Here is a 13891-nt window from a genome sequence, read left to right as displayed (position 1 = left end):
TTAAAGATTTTGCAGCTTGGTATTTTTTGGTTATTCTTTCCTAAGAAACATACAGGAAAAAAAATGTCAAGCTTAAGAGAAGGGTCAGTGAGGGGGCTATTTAAACCCACTTTTTATTTCTTGAATTGATGGTAGGAGGCAGCAGCTTACAAGGGGGTGAACAACTGCCTTCAGATTCACCTTTTAGCAAGGACCCTCTCTGTTTACTGGCCCCTCCTTCCTGGAAGTTTGCACATGTGCTTGTAGCATTGGAAGTTTGTGGGATATCCAGTTAACATGAAGTATTTTCCTGCAGGATTGCGTGCCTTTCTCACAACCTTGACAAAGCACTATCACCATCATCATTGATAACCTACAAAATGTGTTATGAAATGTGACTCTGTTTCTTTGGCATTGTACCCAAAGTCACACTCCAATCCCTTAAAAACAAAACAAAACAAAAAAACCACTGCTGAGAAGCAGTATCATAGTATGATTCAGGTCAGCAGCTGCCCACTACAGGTCACGGGCCACCACATTCCATCCTTAGGACAAAATCACAATTCTTAGGGTTCCTGGGTGGCTCCATAGATTAAGCATCCAATTCTTGTTTTTGGCTCAGGTGATGATCTCATGGTTCATGGGTTCAAGCCCCACGTGGGGTTCTGCACTGACAGTGAGGAACCGCTTGGGATTCTCTCTCTCCCTCTCTCTCTCTCTGCCCCTCCCCTGCTCACATGTGCTTTCTCCCTCTCTCCCTCTCTAAATAAATAAATAAACATTTTAAAAAATCACAATGCCCAACATGGCCCATAAAACCTTGAATGGTATGTTCCCTGCCTACCTCCCACATCAAGTCATACCCATCTCTGTGTCAGACGCTACATAACAACCACCCTGGCTTTCTTCCATTCCTCAGAAGGGCTAGATTTCCCCCACAAGACATCTGCTGTTCCTTTAGCCTTCCCATATCCCCAGGGCTCATCTCCCACCCCTCACACATGCAGGCTAACTTCAACTCAACTCTCAGCTTAATGTCACTTACTCAAAATATGGCCTTCCCCAACCTCCAAATTTAAATTAGGCTTTTCTATAACAATGCCTCAAAGTATCCTGTACTTCTCTCTTTTACAACACATATCACTATTTGAAAATATATATTTATTTTTATGACTGGGTTTTAAAACTTTTTTTTCTTTTTCTTTCATCTATCTATCTATCTATCTATCTATCTATCTCACTAGGCTAATAGCAAACTCCATCAAGGCAGTCTGGGTCTCTCACCTCTATAGTCCTGGAAACTAGCATGTACCAAACAATAAATATTAGCTGAAAGAATGAACTTCACTTCCACATTACATGCCAGGAGGAGGGGTCTCAGAACATTGGCCAACCATTTTCCAGATTCTAGGTCCCTGCCCTATGATGAAGCTATTGAAAAGGGCCGGGATGTGCCTTTTAATTGTCATAGAGCCAGCTCATGCCCAGAGATTGATTTCCAGCCCTGGTCATTCAACCATCCTTGAGAACAACTAGCTCATTCCCTGACTGGTGCTAGCAGGAAAAGTCTAGGTACAGGTGGCCACAAAGTCACTGTGCATGCTGTTCAGAAACTGTTTGTATGCTTTCTTCTGTTCTCCACACAGATTGTATACTTTCCTACTTTCTTCTGGATGTCTTCCTCCACTTACACAGTTAGAAGGCATTAAAAAGCACTCCTAGGAGCTGTTTGTATGTCTTCAAACATTAGGTGAAGCTAAGGAATGTTCTCTCTGCAGTCCTTCAAGCCAAATTGTCACATGCTATTGGGCCTGAACTTCAAAAAGAACATTCATATAAGTATAATCCCTTATCCACAGAGTTCTTTGACTAGAAGAGCTTAGAACATGCCACTATTTTGTTCCAGGACAGCTGATGCTTCAAGACCTCCTTATGCAGCTCTGGGAAAAGCCATGGCTGAAGCATGTTCAAACTAGCAGTGTCACTGGCCCTGATATTGGACATGTGCAGCCCTATCTCATGCTCTTCTGTCTCTATCATGCTATGGAAAGAGTGTTGCTCAGTTATAAAGGACACAGTCTCATGAGGCGGAACTTCGTGGCCCTCTGTTGGCAGTCATCTGTGGAAATCAGCAAAATCCTAGAGCCCCTGGTAATATAACCCCTAGTCCTTGGCAGGCACTGGATCATATGTGCACTCCCCATAGCTGGTAACTGACCCCTGGTTGTGGCCACACCAGAGACACCCCTTAGCATCCAGTAAGGCCACAAGCATGACTAGTACCGGTTACAAATAAATGATTGTTAGAAATTCTTGCTCTAAGCCAGCTGACTTTACATTTCTTGGGCCATTTGTTTTAAGTGTAGTTCCCTTGCAGTTCTTAATAGGTCTTGGCCATACATAATTTATGGCTTCTATTTTAAAAGTGCTATCAGAAATCAATAAGAATATAAACACACCACTGTTATAAATGTCCTCATAGCAACTGTCATCCCATGCCATGCTATTCTTTTCACAGATATAACTAGAACAATTGATGCCCTTCTGATATCAGCTGTTTTCCTCAGGTTGAGCCACAGCTGAATGAAATATCAGCCAGTTTTAAGGAAGAACACTCTACCCTGAGACGTTTAACTCAGGATGAATCATTTAAAGCGTAGTCGGAACTTAGCTGTGCTGTAGCACAGTTGAGGTTTCACTATATTAAAGAATGTCTACTGTATAGATTATGTTGGGATATTTTCTCAATCAGCAAATTTAATTAAATTCCTACCACACAAATCTCTTTTTGGTATTTACTGAAGTCTTTGACTATATTACGTGTATTTTGTAGTTTAACACTAAAATGTCATAATTGCTTTATTAATGTCAAACCAATACCTTCATTAAGACATTCAATAAACATTTATTAAATGCCTACTATGTACCAGTCACCATGCCAGGTATTGGTGTTACCTGATGAATATTCTGCCTCCAAGGTGTTTCCAGTCTACTCTGTTTCCATGTTTAAATTCTTCCACAAACTCTGGAAGATGGGCAATAGGTCTCATTCATCTCTATATTTTAAGTGTCCCATGGAGTGCCTGGCACACAGTAGGTACACCATAAATGCTTGTTATTCAAGTCAATCAAGGAATAAACTAATAAATGAATGACTGAATTAAGAAATAGAAGCTACTGAAAAAATATTTGAAGATCTAGGCTGCCAGAAACCACCAGACTAAGAAGCAGTAGCCATTTTTTTTCTCTCTTAAATTTAGAAAACAGAAGAGACATACTCTTTGCCTACCTTTGGCCCCCATTTAGCCTCCAATACCTATTTTTTCCTGAATACATTATTTCCTCTTGCTCTTTCATTTGTCCTATATGAACAAATCGTCTAGAATAGCATAAGGCAAGGGTATTGAGTTTAACCACAGCTTCCTTCCTTTCCATTTCCTTCCATTTCCCAAAGCAAGTCATAGGGTCAGTTACCATCAGATTTTGATTTGAGATTCTTCTAATATATGCATTTCCTTCCATGAATTTATTAGACCCACCCTGTGCTTCAGGGTCTCCAGAAATCAGGTGCTTCATAGGAAGTAGAATGTAACACCAAGGCCAGTCAAATCCTTGCATTCTAAAATCCACTATGTAAATGAACTTGAGATTTGAACGGGACACCAGATTACCATGTGTTTCTCTACTGACAATGGCTGAAAGTCACCTTATCCCAGTGAGTCTAGAAAGAGCCTCTACAAGTGACCACTCAGCAGGTTCCCAGAGGATACTAAGGCACTAGCATTGAGCACCAGTTTCCGGACACTTCCATGAAGAGACCTAGGAAGAAATTGGGTTTTCTCAGTTTAAAACTGAGGGGGAAAGTTCTAAGTCATGAAAAACAATGGTCAACATAATGTCTCTTCTCTGAATATAGATCATCAGCTTGGACATCAATCACTATTCATCATTCTACTTTCAAGACTGTAACATCTGCGTGGATCAGAAAAATCCTCAAAAGATTCTTTGGTAAAAAAATTATTCATTCATTTAACTAAGAATTTGCCTACAAGGTGACAGGCAACAAATTAGGTGAGTGTAGACCACTTCCTGTTCTGAAGGAATAATTCCAAATGTATCAAGCGCTGTGGAAGAACTTCTACAAACTTCTCTCAGGGCAAAGAGATAAGAGCAACATCCTCTGTAACATGCAGAGGAGGGTGTGTAGCTCTGTTCCAAAAAGTGCAAGCTCTGGAGACAGAGTGCCCCAACCTATAGCCCACCCTCAGGCCTCACAGGGCGTGAGATTTCAGTGAGACAATACATATCAAGCATTTCGTAAACATTTGACACTTCCTAGCTCCTCTCCCCAGACTAAAATGCCTGGCTTGTTCTATACATTGTTATTTGGAACACTATCTTTGCTCCACGTGTAACTCCATCTTTTTCCCTCATTATTGAATAACCATTCCCCTCCCCCAAAACTTTATTAAAAATCCAAATACATATTGTTGTTGTGCATTAGCCACTAAAAGTTGTTTCTAAGACTAATGAGGATATTGCCAAAAAAAAAAAAAAAAAAATCAGGCCTGAAAGAACATAGGTCCCAAGGGCATAGCCAATTGAGGTGGCCCCAAGTGCAACACCAAGGAGTACTCAAGTCTTCCAGTGTCTAGGTAACCAGTTTCTTTTTTTCAGTAAACACGGATATACCCTTGAGAGATGGAAGGACCTAAGCAGGACAACAAGAAGTTCCAAAAGACCTATTTAATCCCAGAGCTATCCCTGGGCTACATTTTGAGGACTGGGGGCGGGTGGGGGGGGGGGTGACATCTCCCTACTTCCTCATTTTCCATAGAGAGAGGGGTACATTTCTAAATTTCAGCCCTAGGAAGAGAGAAAGGACTGAGGGACTTCTGGATTCTCTTCTGGATTCCCAAATAAAGAGGAATTATGTCTCTGATTGGTGATGTGGGGAAGAAGCCTCAGAACTTATCTTCAACCTCTTTTCCTCTATTTTAGACACCTGGTCTCAAGATGTTGTAGGTGGAATTGTGTCCCCATAAAAAAAGATATGTCAAAGTCCTAATCCCCATACCTCAGCATGAGACCTTATTTGGAAATAGGGTCTAGATTACAGAGGTAATCTTGTTGAAATGAGGGCCTTAATGTGGTTTGTAACCTTGGATGACTGATGTTTTTATAGACACAGAGACGAATGTGCACAGAGGAAAGTCCACATGAAGGGACTGGGAGAATTGTGGGAATCACTCTGCTACAAGCCAGGGAACATCTGGGGCTGCCAGAAACTGGAAGAAGCAAGGAAGGGTTCTTCCCCTACAGGCTTCCGAGGGAGCATGGCCCTGCTCATACCTTCACTTCAGACTTCTAGCCTCCAGAAAGGGGAGATGTAAATTTATGTTGCTCTAAGCCACTTAATGTGTGGTACTTTGTTACAGTAGCCCTAGCAAACTAGTTCACCGAGACAAACACTTTCCCTGCTCACTCTGCCCCTACAAAGAAAGACATGTCCATCCTGGCCTCTCTGACCGAGACACTGCAATCAAAGTGGTGAAGTGGAGTGGGTAAGGCAGGGTCGTGGTGGATCATATTAGCAAACCCATCAGCATGCCTCCTTCTTTAAATGCTTTTTATTGGTAGCAAAGCTAACAGATCAGTATCTTATTTCTCAGTTGTTGAATATGAAACACATGGGCTTGATTTTCTTTTTCTCGTATTTTTTTATGTTTATTGACTTATTTTTGAGAGAAAGCGAACCAGTGGGGGAGTGGCAGAGATTGGGGGCAGAGGATTCGAAGCAGGCTCTGTGTTGACAGCAGAGAGCCTGACACGGGGCTCCAACCCATGAACCCTGAGATCACGACCTGAACTGAAGTCGGATGCTTACTCGACTGAGCCACCCAGGCGCCCCAGAGGCCTGATTTTCTAGCCTAAACTCCAAATCTAGGCTGAAGCACATAGTGTACATGTATTAATTCATTTAACCTTCATAGCAGCCCTATAAACGTATGTCCTTCTATTACGCCTATTTTACAGATGAGAAAGCTTAGGCATCAAGCAGTCAAGTAATCTACCCAAGGACAATGAATGGTAAGGACTTGGTTGTAGGCAGCCTGGGGCCAGTCTGTCCTCCCTGCCTTGGCAAAGGCTACATTCCAAGAGCAAGCCATTAAATAGTCCTATTGAAAAGGGATCTTTGGTCAAATAAATGAAGAGAACCCTGGGTGAAAAAAGTAAACATTTCTTTGGTGTCTCCTGATCTTCTCAGAGCTTTTACAATGTCAATGTGCTTTGTGACTCTTTGTCAGGATATGGAGTCCACCATTTGTTCACAGAGCATTTTTAAGGAAGCTTGGGACTAATGTTCTGAGGAATACCAGTTTGAGAAACGGGAAGAGAATTAGTTTGGGGAGGGGGAGATACTCTTTGGTTTGGATACAGATACAGGATTTTTTATAATTTCTATATGCCATTTAAAATACTAAGAAATTCCTTCATTTAAACTTTACAAAGAATTATATGTAAGGCTGGGCCATTGGGGGGGCTAAAGCTGACACATACCCAAGCCATTGCAATAAGGGACAGTGGAATTGTTGTAACAGAAATACGAAGCAAGGTCAGCAGGGGATACCTGGGGGGCTCCGGTGGTTAAGCAACCAACTGGATTTCAGCTCAGGTTATGATCTCATGGTTCGTGAGTTCAAGCCCTGCATTAGGCTCTGTGTTAACAGCACAGAGTCTGCTTGGGATTCTCTCTCTCCCTCTCTCTGCTCCTACCCTGCTTGTGTTCTCTCTCTCTCTCTCTCTCTCTCTCTCTCTCTCAAAATAAATAAGTAAACCTAAAAAAAAAAAAAGCAAGGTCAGCAGAGGGCAAGTCTAAATCTCAGGGGGTGAAAGGGATAATTTCATGGACAAATTGGAGTTTGAGCAGGACTTGAAGGATAGGTGGACTTTAGACAGTTATTTTGGATTAAACTATGTTAGGCCTAAATCATTTCTGCTCCAGGATGGGGTCAGAAATACTGGAGACTCTAGAGGTCATTTCTGAACCTAGAGTTTGTACAGGGGCAGTGTTCCTAGAGCTAATCAAAGATCACAAGTTGGCAGCCCCTAAGAAGGATGTGACCAGCAGACTCTTGTTTGGCCAGCTCAGTGTGGCTGCTACGTGTATGTGTAGATGTATGTACAGCATCCTCCCTCTCATCCATGGTTTCACTTTTCACAGTTTCAGTTACCCATAGTCAACAGCAATCTGCAAATAGACACTCTTCCTTCTGACGATATGTAGTAGCCTAACGCTATGTCACCACACCTACATCATTCGCCTCATTCCATCTCATCTCACAGCAGCACAAGAGGGGCAAGTACAGTACAATAATATATTTTGAGAAAGAGAGAGACCACGTTCACATAACTTGTATTACAGTGTGTTATTGTAATTGTTCTACTTTATTAGTAGTTATTGTTTTCAATCTCTTACTGTGCCTTATTTATAAGTTACACTTTATTGTAGGTGTGTACGTATAGGAGAAAACATAGTATACACAGGGCTCACTGCTATCTGTGGTTGTGGGCATCCACTGGGGGTCTTGGAATGTATCCCCTGGGGATAAGGGCAGATTGCCAATTACCATATAAGTGAAGGCTTCATTTAACACAAGTACTCTTGTGTCCCACCATCAATACTATTTTACTTACCTGTCTGGTCCCTGAAGTCTGGTCCCTCTTCCAGGCTGGTGTCACTGTGTGCCACAGCTCAAAGATGCAACTATCTACTCCTCTGTCAACATGTCAATATGACAATATCATGGAAAACTTCAGAGTTGGGTCTCTGTTGGGGAATACATATGAAATATCCCTCTGGAAATGGGTGGCTGATTCTTCCCAAGTTGGTTATCACAACCTCCCTCCAAAAAGGAATTCTCAGTCCAGGGCAGTGGCTCATACCTGTGCTCAGCCCTGCCTATAGCATTTTAGTTCAGTAATTTTTATAATGGATTGTATTACATTAAACTCGGCACATCTGTCATTCTCTTAAATATGCTGGGAACAGGAGAAGCATAGGATGCCAAATAATTTAAAATGTAATCTTTAAAAATCATCAGATAATGATCTGCAGGCCAGCTAAGTCATTTTCCTTAGGGTTTTTTTATGTTTCTTTTGAAATCTTTTATAGTTTTGGTTGTTCTTCTGAACTAGTATAGTTGTTTCATTAATGTTCAGAAAGTAAGCAGTGTATGTTTACAACATATTGTTATGGTTATAGGCACTGGAGTGCAATAAAATGCATCCCTACATACCATACACTTGTAGAACTGTGACCACAAGAACCATTCTATGCCTCTTTATAATTATGGCCACACAGGATCTGGACAAAGATACCAACAGAAAGCTTTTGTGAGTTTCTTCTCACCCTTTTTCTCAAGAGGGACAGAGATGGGAAATCACTCTTTTTACTTCCCTTGTGGAATGCGGTCCTCACAACTTTAAGCTATGCCACACACAGAATTGGTTTTTCTTTCTTCTTCCAGTAGGCGTCTTCCTAGTGAGGATGCTGATTCTGAGAGATCACAGGATTGCGCAGAGCAGTGACCCAGAAATGCCCTGTCTGCTTCCTAGCTTTCTCCCCGGGCATCCCTCCCTCTAAAGGGGCATCCAGCCCCAGATAGTAAGAGGATCGTGGGACATTCCTCTCCCTTTATAGCTATCTGTGCCTTCTCTCCTGGGGCAGGAAACCATACGCAGGTTCTGTGCTGACAGACACTATGTTTAAACGTTTATAAGTGAATGGAGAGCAATGAGCTGGAAAGGGTGGGGCAGGAAACTTTGCTTTTCATTATTAACCTGCACTATTTGGTTTGTTAACTAAGCGTTATTACTTTAATTTTTAAAAAATGTTTAAGTCTGGGGCGCTTGGGTGGCTCAGTCAGTTAAGCATCCAACTCTTCGTTTCAGCTCAGATTGTGATCTCATGGGTTTATGAGTTCAAGCCCTGTGTCGGGCTCCACACCAAGTGTATAGCCTGCTTGGGATTCTCTCTCTCTCCTTCTTTCTATGCTCCTCCCCTGCTCATTCTCTATCTCTCTGTCCAAATAAATAAATTAATTAATTATTTTGAAAAAAAAAAAGTTTCAGCCCACTCTTGAATATTGGAGCTGCTGTATACCTTTGTTCCTCTTTGGGGGCAAAGCTACCTGAAAGAGCTTTTGATGCTCCCATTTCCCCTTCCTCACTTTTCATTCAATATATTTTAAAAAGTTAAAATGTGTAACTGATTTTTATGCAAATTATACATATAGTTTTGAAATATCCAGCTAGTACTAAAAGGTTTTAGCGAAAACTAACACTCCCCTGCCCAGTCCACAATCCTGTTCCTCACCCCACTGGCAGTGAAAACCACTTTCAACTTTTATGTTTTTTCTACTAGGAATTATGTGTTTTTTAAAATTACACGATTATACTGCTACTAATTGATCTATTTTAAACAATTTCCATACACTTCTTGTTACAGAAGTTAAAGTATGTCATAACAGACGTATACACATGTCCCTTTCCTTCTTCATCTTCTCAGTATAACTTTATTGTAATATTTGGCTGTCAGCAGTCATTTACATTACTATAACCAGTAAATATTCACTGTTCAACTCAAGTTGTACATAATGAATATTTCCTTTTCATACAGCATTTTCGTTTTCCTGGACTCAGACTGCCATTTCTTAGCTTCCCTTATGTTTATTATTTATTTTTTTCTGAATGTTCTTTCCAAGAGATCTGATGAACCTCTGAATAATTTTTCCCAAACATTTTAACACATCCATTCCATTTTTTCACCTAGAGACCTTTCTCCTAAAGCCCTTTGTCTTCTGTTTTAGTTGGGAGAGGTTGGCTGCCCTCTAGAAAGTTTTGTGCCTGACAGACAACCCCTTCACTCTTATTTTCTGTTGGATCCTTTTGTATTAATCATGGTGGGATGACTGCCATTATAAACAGACCCCAAATATATTAAAAGACAAACTATTGACATTTATTTCTTCCTTACTGCTGTGCACTGAATTGTATCCCCTTCTTTTTTTTTTCCTTTTAGGGAAACTTTTATTTATTTTTATTTTTTTAATATGAAATTTATTGTCAAATTGGTTTCCATACAACACCCAGTGCTCATCCCAAAAGGTGTCCTCCTCAATACCCATCACCCACCCTCCCCTCCCTCCTACCCCCCATCAACCCTCAGTTTGTTCTCAGTTTTTAAGAGTCTCTTATGCTTTGGCTCTCTCCCTCTCTAACCTCTTTTTTTTTCCTTCCCCTCCCCCATGGACTTCTATTAAGTTTCTTAGGATCCACATAAGAGTGAAAACATATGGCATCTGTCTTTCTCCGTATGACTTATTTCACTTAGCATAACACTCTCCAGTTCCATCCACGTTGCTACAAAAGGCCATATTTCATTCTTTCTCATTGCCACGTACTATTCCATTGTGTATGTAAACCACAATTTCTTTATCCATTCATCAGTTGATGGACATTTAGGCTCTTTCCATAATTTGGCTATTGTTGAGAGTGCTGCTATAAATTTTGGGGTACAAGTGCCCCTATGCATCAGCACTCCTGTATCCCTTGGGTAAATTCCTAGCAGTGCTATTGCTGGGTCATAGGGTAGATCTATTTTTAATTTTCTGAGGAACCTCCACACTGTTTTCCAGAGCGGCTGCAGAATTGTATCCCCTCCTAAATCCATACATTGAAGTTCTAATCCCAAGTGATTATATTTGGAGATAGGGCTCTTAGGAGGGATTAAGGTTAAATGAAGTGCTAAGAGTGGGGTCCTAATTGGATAAGATTGGTGGCCTTATAAGAAGAGGAAAAGAAAGAAATCCTCACGAGAAGGCAACTGGCTATCTTCAAGCCAGGAAGAGGGCTCTCACCAGATTTCCCAGCCTCCAAAACTGAGAAATAAATAAATGCTTAAGCCACCCAGTCTTTGGCATTTTGTTATAGTGGTCTGAGAAATCTAAGGCAGTGACTTTTCGCTGGGTGAATCTGAAAATATCAGTGTTTGTCAGTCTTTTTTTAGGGGTAATTTAGGTTCTCCAGAGAAGAATCCTCCCATCTGCTTACCAGTCTGTTGACAGAATTCTGGGAGCATAGCAGGGGAAAGGCATCCAAGAACTATAATTCGGTATGAAAATGTTCATTTAATCTGTGTATTTACAACTCCATGCCTCGTCCTGTCCTTTCACTGGACTACGTGTCCCAAAGTCAAAAGTTTCTCTCTAATCCAATTTCTCCAGAGAATAAAATTCTTGGGCAGGCAGGAGACACATGGGAATGTAGTCCTCTGGCTGGGTCACATAAGGAAGGGAATCAGTGAGCTTGGTCACTGTATAACAACTTTCAATGAACATCTCTATTTTCATCCAGGTACTCACACCCACCTTCTGAAGTACCTGCTGAATCCAACTGCAGAACATCTAAAGAGTTCCACAGGGCGAACTGACTTGTTCCTCATCAAAACTACTCAACCCTGCCGCTGCCCCCAGGTACCTAAGCATATATCCCCCCCCTACGCTCTGCTAGGTCAAGTCAGCCTCTACTTCCTGTGCTTTCCATCTTCCAAAAATGTGTTGATACTGCTTATCTGCTGTTGCCTCCTTTCCTATTAATTTTGACCTTGTGGTTTATTGTCTCTTATTGTTCCTCATTTCTTACTTGGTGGAAATATATTAAGATGCAGTCCCCTTGTATATCCTCAAGCCATTTTGGCAAACTACACCTTAGTTTCCATCTCCACAGAAACTGTCCTTATCAAGGTCAGTAAATGTCTCTATTATTGCCAATGTTGTGGAGGCTTTTCTAAACTTAGCGTACTTAATTCCACAGTAGGAGATGACACTGTTGATCCATCTCTCCTTCATACAACACTCCTCTCCAGACATCTCCTGGTTTTCTCCTACATTACTGCTTCTAATCATTTGCCTCCTTTATCGGTTTCTCCATCTCTAGTTGATGTCAAAATGTTGGAGTTTCGCAGGTATTAATATTGGAACTTCTCTTTCCTAGTCAAGCCTTTTCCCTAGGTAATTTTATCAAATTCTCATAGGTTTAACTATTTTCCATTCCCAGATTAATATTTCTGGACTTCACCTCTCTGATCTATAGACTCATCTATCCAACTGTCAATAAATCCTACCCCTAACCTGTGCACTCTTCCGTATCTCTGAGGCAATGTCCCTAGTCAACAACGATTGTCTTTCGTCTCTTTAAAATATATATATATACACATTTATATTATTTATATACACATATATGTTTATATATATATTTATATTATTTATATAGATTTATTTATATTTCTATATATTTTAAAGAGACAAAAGACAATCGTTGTTGACTAGGGACATTGCCTCAGAGATATGGAAGAGTGCACAGGTTAGGGGTAGGATTTATTGACGTGTAAGAGATGTAAAATAGACAGTTGGATAGATGAGTCTATATGTATATGTGTGTGTATATGTGTATATATGTGTGTGTGTGTGTGTATGTGTATACACACACACACACACACACACATATATATATATATATATACACACACATATGTATATTAACCAAGTCAAATAGGGCTCTGGCATCAAATTTGGGACAGTTACTGGGGGTCTCCTGCATAGGAGCTACAACAACTGCAGGGTCATATCTTCTTCTAATAATTGGGGGAGAGTCCCTCACTCACTTAGAAATCCTCTTGCTTTCATGTACTCCAAGTTATTATCCTCCTAAAAGAAATTTTTTTCTCATTAATTCAAATTTCTTCTATTTTATAAAGAGAGAAAAATGCTGAAGTGATTTTTTTAAAACAATTCATTGTGGTAGGAACCACCAAAACAATATGGAAATCAGAAGAAACAGCAATAAAATTTTCCATTTGGGGAAAGGAGAAAAACACAACTAGGAAAGCATTCCTTTGCTTTTTTCTCTCTGCCACCCAAGTTCTATTTGTACTTGACAAGGCCAAACTAAACTTTTTGCCTTGTTAGGAACTGCAAGGATTTTTCCATTCTTCTTTGCTTTTCCCAGACCACAGCAGTGCCTTTCTAGTATAGCTGGTTGACTTCAGCTTTTCACTATAATTCCATTGGATTTCTTCCCCCCATTTTCTCTACAGAATGCCATTTGAGTACATATTTCAGCGCAAAAAAATAATAATAATAATGAAGGAAATTTCAGTTGATTTTTTTTAAATGTTTACTTATTTTTGAGAGACAGAGCACCAACAGGGGAGGAGCAGAGAGAGAGGGAGACACAGAATCTGAAGTAGGCTCCAGGCTCTGAGCTGTAGCACAGAGCCTGGTGCGGGCTCAAACCCACTAACTGTGAGATCATGACCTAAGCCAAAGTGGGATGCTTAACTGAGCAGCTCAGACGCCCCTGGTTTTTTTTTTTTTTTTTTAAATCACTGATTACTACTCAGCGAAGCTAGGACGCTGCCAGATAAAAAAAGGATTCTTTTTTTTAGACACGTTTTTGTTTTGTCGGAACTGTGCATTCATCCTTCTGTTGTTGGTGCTGTGAAAGACTTCATGGGAGCAGTCCTAAGACTTAACAAATTGCCTTATGAAACGGTGGCCTTAATTTGCTTTGGTTTATTGACTGTTTCATTCATTTCCTTAATATTTCTACTCATGCAAAGGAACAACAGTGCAGTGGTTAAGAGTGTAGTGGTTCTGAAGCTAGCTGCTTAGGTTTAAATCCCAGCCTGGCTATTTAGTTGTGTCACTAAGGGCTCCTCACTTAACCTTTATCCCTCAGTTTCCTCATCCTATTGATACGTAAGATTGCGACATGCCCAGTGCACTCTAAGTGCAATGTAAATGCTAGGTAACCCGTAGGCTAAGTTTACATTTGTTGCTAGGGATCA

The sequence above is a fragment of the Prionailurus viverrinus genome, chromosome B1, assembly GCF_022837055.1.
Source record: "Prionailurus viverrinus isolate Anna chromosome B1, UM_Priviv_1.0, whole genome shotgun sequence".
Classification (NCBI taxonomy): domain Eukaryota; kingdom Metazoa; phylum Chordata; class Mammalia; order Carnivora; family Felidae; genus Prionailurus; species Prionailurus viverrinus.
Note: the sequence above shows the minus strand (reverse complement) of the source record.